The following is a 6464-nucleotide window of genomic DNA, read 5'->3' as shown; positions in this document are numbered from 1 at the left end:
ATGAGACTCAATTTTGCTTTTGAAACCTACTTTGTAACCCTGCAAAAAATTGAGATGCGTAAAAATTTCACAAAATTATTACCGGTATTATCTAATTACATAATATACCTGTTTTATTGAGCTTCTCTGCAATTTCAGATACAGCTTGGTTCCTCTTATCCCTATTCTTGAAATCCTTTGACCTTACATCATACAGACAAGGGTAATCCGGCCAAATGTCAACAAGACTCTCTTCTAAGAGAGCGTCATTCACAAATTCCGAGTCCGTGAGCGCAGCCATTTTGTTGTTATGTAAACATTCGCGACGCATGCGCACTTACGAGTACGCGTAAGCAGATAGCTTTCATTTCACCGCACACGGAAAGCATTCTGCCACGAGTGGCGAAATTTATCAAACACAATAGATATTCACCATTTCGCCACGAGTGACTAAAATCTTGCGTAAAGTTGCGCGCACACGGAAGATTTTTGCTTAAGCAAACAGCCACGAATGAATTTTGCCTGAGCTGATAGCTCTCGTGTGCGCCAGGCTTTACAGTCAGCCACTCTTGATATGAACTCCTCGAATACTCCATTCAGAAACGTGAAAGCTGCTCAAACAGGGTATAAGGAGTACTAACATCGTATCGAGCGATGAGCCATAATTTGACGCTATACATTCATCACAAACCTGCCACAGTTGTGTATATATCAAGTCATTTTGTTAAAATAAGAAAACTAGGAGGAGCTTGACGACCTTCGTACGACTTCTCTTTTCTCACGACAAACTGCAAAATCTATCAAATTAAAGAAAGGATTTATTTGGTTGTACGTCATCAGCTTGTGAGTGGATTGCGGATATATACCACGTCTATCACATGGAGATAAACACTGCATTTCCATAACAAGCCGCTCAGTTAAAAACGAATCATGGTCCAGTACAGTCCATAAACCCATCCTGAATTATTATTTTATCGTGACTATACTGGCATTATCAGAAATAATGTCTTTCCAAGAAAGCTTGTCTCTCACTTGAGTGCGAGTACCACTAAACGTATGCGGTAATTGATAACAAAGTGTCGCATAAATCGAATGACGTCATTTAATAATTTACAATCTAAAGTTATATGCACCATGTCTTGTCGTTATTTTTCTTATAGAGAAATTACAGTGGAAAGCTTCCGTCATAATACTGACAATATACCGATCGATCGGCAGAGAAAATTCCGTCGGTGGCCCAGAATTTTCTCTTCGTATTTGTGATCTTTTTGTTTGGTTGAGTTTTCAGAATATATATATCATTATTTAGTTGGAACCTCGCATTTGACAACAAACGCTTAAAACACGCCAAAATATTAACAGCGTCATACGCCAAGAGTTGAAGGTGGCATGAAATGAAGTCAATGACCAGTTACACAATGTTTTCTTATTCAATGTATGCAAATCAAAATTAGCACATTTGAGAATAAAAAAATCACCTGATTATTTTGTGTTCACATGCGAGGTTCATGTTGCACGTTTCATTGGATGGCACTCCAAAATACATCACCGCGTGTCCTGGTGCACTCACTCCAATGGTTCAAATTTCACTATATTCAAAATATTACGTTCGTGGGCGAGTGACTTGCACACTGACGTATAGTCTTGAATGCAATCAGGTTGTTCATGGAAAGTCTGAAATCAGATAATATATATGGTACGATATTTTCAGAGAATACAGGTTTATTTTGGGAATTCTGCCAACGTATCATAATGAGGCGAAGGCCGAATACATGTGACCCTGACTGGCGAACATGACTGGTTACTTGCTTTGAAATCCATGAGTAACTATTTATAATAAGTCATTTTCTATATTTGGCGATCATGATGACGTCAGTGATTAGCGAGCATATATCATGCGATATAGTCACGGTTGTGTGTGCAAAGTTTATGATTTGTGTTATCGATAATGTATATGAAATTTGACATTAAACATAAATATTATGTCTTAGTGCGCGATTAGAACAATGTATCTGCTATACCACTTAACTCTAAAAACACGTTTTGAAGACTGCGTGAGAATTAAGCCATTTTCTATCAAATGCACAAGTGGTATACCATGTCGTATTCATTTGGGCGATTAGAAAATACATTGCCTCAGTTTCTTCGAAACAATTCTCAGTGATTTCAGGCAATTTGGCCTTCATGATAATTGTAAGTATCCAAATACGCCCATTTAAAATTCAACTTTATGGTTAGCTATATACGCCTACTTGCAGAAGAGTTTATTAGGATATTTCTCAGTATTCATATTCACTTCCGTATTTGTGTGAAACATTCGTGACAATAGATGCAGTGTCGTACTGATAATCTACCTGAGTTTTTACGCGGCACATATTCACGCTACTTATCACAGAGGTGTGGCGGCGATGATGATACTGATGATGTTGTTGATGCTGGCGATGACAGTCTATCTGATGTCTATGTAATCTGATAAGGACGTGGAACTGTTTTATTATCATTCATTGACAACACGAATGATGAGATGTGTCATCGTAACAGGTTGTGCAGCTTGAAGACAAAAAGGACCGGACGCACCAGCTGATCGCAACAAAGGCTCCATTCCAAATAAAACAACTAATCGCATGTATTTATGTTATTAGCGTGCACGCACGATGAGCGGACAGCTTGCCACATCTCATCATCACAGCACGGTAGATGTAAAACTGCGCAATTTCTTTACTATTTGTTCCGAAGATATAATATTCATGATAGTCTGGTGACCTCAAAATAAGATTAGTATACGCATAACTGACAATATAATGAGTTTAATTCTCTGTTTTTATCTGTAGTTATAAAAAATGCCAAACGTTTCCATCAGATAACATGCAAGGCGTTATCAACTTATGGTGAATTGCATTGTGGGATGTTGATTGAGATCCTATTTGTATGTTACCGTGGAGACAACAAGATGTATGTGGTCAGATTTTGGATTGTCCAGATGAGTCCTTTTTTCGGACATACTTACGTCAATTACGAAAAGAACATCCTCCCTGTCGTGCATCATATATCTGGGTAAAGGATTTGAAGGGTCTTCTTCCGTCGCATTCATGATGTATCGGTGGTACACGTACACGTGTTATTGTTTTCCCGAATCACCGCGTCAGACAATGAAAGTGGTTAAACAATCATCAATTGTTTACGCTTTGCGTGGTTAGTAAGCGGATACGAGCACACGCCTGCTTTTCAGGAAACCCTACCTCTACAACGCATCCACGGCGATTGATTTGGCCGCAGTTTTTTCACATCAGAAAAAAAGATCATTGTCACAATTATTTTTTTTTTACTTCTGGATTGTCCTTTCCTATCGTCTCCGCGTGACAACCACGGGTCTTTGCAGATTACCATCGTCCCCTGGCAATGAAATGGATTTATTATTCTGATAGAGGAATAGGCCGTTCAGGGGTAACCTGAGCTCTTTGTTTACATGAGGATTTCTACGTCATTGAAAGATTACTTCGCCGAATTTAGTTGTATACGTTACAAAAGGCTACTTAATTGCGGAAACCTTTCGTCTAATCTCTTTGCTTACTCGTACTTAACACTGGAAATTAAAAAAAAAAGTACGAGGCAATGTTATTGGCATACCTGTTTGTCGCGTATCTTGGCTATATCATTACTGTTGTTCACTCGGAGTTGTATAAGTTTGCGGTTGTTCACTGTGAAACTCGGAGTCGAATTTAATGTTGACCCTTTTTATGAATATTATCCGTGAAAAACAAACTATTATTACAAAACTCTTTGAACCATTTCCTGTTTTCAATTTTACAGTCGTGAAATGATACGAAATCTACCGAGCTGTGGCCGCAAGCGCTTAGTAATCGTTCAAACCTGTACTTAATCAGAGCGATGAAAACATTCCATTTCTGGGCTCTCCACGATTTCACATATGGCACTGCTTCAAAGTTGACAAATGAATGGGACGACGAAAGGTTGGAAGACCCTTCATGTTGTTACAATGATAGTGCTATATACGAGCTACCCCCCCCCCCCTAGTAAACGTGAATTAGGTAACAATAAATTGAGACGTATTCCCAAATGCACAACTCAGTCCGAGACTGAATACAAATGCATACATGACTACGTTATCTAGGGATGGTTATTGGTTGACAGCGTGGAGACGTTGGAAACTCCAACAGTCATTGGTCAAACATCCAAGAAAAACCCACAGTTTAGATATAAAAAAATAACCAACGCATTGGCCGGTTATGTCAAGCATAACAATTTAACGGGTGGAATTTTTATACAATACAATTTTAGTGCAAAGTGTCACCTGTAAAATCTACCCACAACCTCCGATCACATTATACCAGTGCGTGCGTGCGTGCGTGTGTGTTAGTTGGTTAGCCTCAATTCACGACATTCTATTGACGGCCAATCGATATTACTAATTATAAAATTAAATTGCGAAATCGGTGACGTAATATCGTTATAAAGACCTGTGTTTCGTGTGTACATGCTTGCAGAGATTTCTGCCTACAGGCGTGTTTACTTCATTTTTTTTATTTATCTTTGTATAGCAAGATTCGAGTATAGTCCACTGAAAAAGGTGTCGAGTTAGTCGATATGTTTATGCCTCCATGGTCGATCTATATACATGTACTAGCACCGGAACAGCTGCTGAAAAACTAGTCCGGTAATCAGCCAATCAGAGCATGACTCACAGCACAGGTATGTATATTGTTGCTAAGCGGCGCTGTACACAGAAAGGCGGACATATTTCGCCAGACTCGCCGCCTCGTTTCCTATTGGCAAGCGTTTCTTATACCCAATTGACGCCGTGTGCAAATAAGGTCGTCGGTCATTCACGTGAAAAGCTCCTGACGTCATTGCATCTATTTATCCGAGTTCCTCTGAGGTTAAAACCGGATCGTAGCCGAAGTACAATTGTCATAACGCTGCAGCCTTTGGTGGTGACGAGACAATACTCTATACAAGGGGACTTTAAAAAAAGAGAATCAACGGTCACAGTTTAATGAGAGGGACTGTATGTGCTTATGAAAATACCGTGAAGATCAGCTTTACAGCGTGGTGTATGTTTTTTCTTACCTGTAACGCGACGCCAGTAAGTGTTATTTCACCACACCGTTAACGGATTTATTATATCAACGACCCTCGAGACTCTGCATTAGCGGAACAGTAATGCGCTGAATATAAAAGATATCACCGTTCTGCCTGCACGGATATCCATTGAATAACCCGTCACAGTGAAGTTGAGCCGTGTCGTGTACGACATTAACAAAAATATGGTCCTGGACATTATTATGGTCGACAAAAGGCCGTCATCTAAACAGCGTCTTTCGTTTGAATTTCAACCGCAGGTTGGCAAGTACTCATCGCCAACGTACGGTCAACAGAATGGCAGTTCGCCCGGTGCCGTTCCGTCAACTCCCCGGAGACAGCCTCCGGAGTACAGGCACCAGGAAGCTATCATACCGCAACGCAGCAAGGCCACTGCCGCACTACCGTCAAATAACTCCAGGCACGGTACTGTTATCTCCAGGATTCGAAAACGCAGGGAAGCGAACAGTTCAACGCCGGACTCGCGGCACTCACACACGCTGTCTAGCTCGGCAAGGAAGGTATCGGACATATCAAAGGCGAGTACGAAGTGCAGTAAAGACACATTGGAATTACCTGTCTTGACAAACAACACCCGGCGAGTCAGCGGAACTTCGAGTCAACCGAGTCTACGCTCAAGCAGTGCCGCCGCCGCCGCCTCGGCGCAAGTGCGGTCGACGTCATGTCCATCTTTCGCAGCACAGGACGGGAAAGAAAGAGCGCTTTCCCGTCAACGGAAGGCTCGGTCGCTTAGTCTGGAGCCCGCCTCGACAAAGCTCAAAGCAACGACAGGGGGTTCTCAGGAGATGTATGCACATGAACAAATGCCTAACAACACTATTACGATAGTATATGACCCAACTCCACAACAAACTGAGCAAGAATTTCCAAATATCGCGGAAAATGTGGAAGAATCGACCACGGAAAGGGACACGGAAGGTCCGAGACACAACACCATACCGGGACAGCCGATGCATGTTATGTCGATGGCAAGGAGAAAGCTACACAAAGTTGCACATAGTGACAATCCTGCCAAATATCACCACGATTGGCGGACTGGGGACGAGAAAATATTTGAAAACTACCAGGAACTTTTTAGCGCCGAGGGTAGGAAGTACTTGAACGTATCGGACATGGAGCCCGAACTTGCTGAGCAAGTTCTGGCGCAGCAGGAACCGAACGACAAACATGATTCGAGGGAGAGATGTGCGAGGTGGCTGGACACTCTTCCCCTTTACGGGACTGCTTTCGGGGTGAATTACAGAGTCGAGGCGGGGTTTGAAGACGTTGAATCAGACGTGCACACGAACAACACCACTGGGGACGTGGACGATGAAAGGTGACATTTTCCCCATCGGGAGTCTTATAGAATGTCCATTTGTTAA

At 41.8% G+C, this 6464-nt stretch overlaps 1 long non-coding RNA gene across 1 annotated transcript; it reads right to left on the bottom strand.

The window, feature by feature from the left end:
- Nucleotides 1–645: 645 nt before the first annotated feature.
- On the bottom strand, nt 646–3161 carry LOC146748668 (uncharacterized). The gene is made up of 3 exons (XR_014931436.1): nt 2987–3161; nt 1458–1653; nt 646–776 (listed from the first exon to the last, which is right to left on the bottom strand). It is a non-coding gene; the product is annotated as an uncharacterized LOC146748668 (long non-coding RNA).
- Between the last annotated feature and the right edge of the window lie 3303 nt (nt 3162–6464).

The sequence above is a fragment of the Saccoglossus kowalevskii genome, chromosome 2 (genome assembly GCF_978046115.1).
Source record: "Saccoglossus kowalevskii chromosome 2, keSacKowa6.1, whole genome shotgun sequence".
Taxonomy (NCBI): Eukaryota; Metazoa; Hemichordata; class Enteropneusta; family Harrimaniidae; genus Saccoglossus; species Saccoglossus kowalevskii.
Note: the sequence above shows the minus strand (reverse complement) of the source record. Positions and strands in the feature narration are given on the sequence as shown.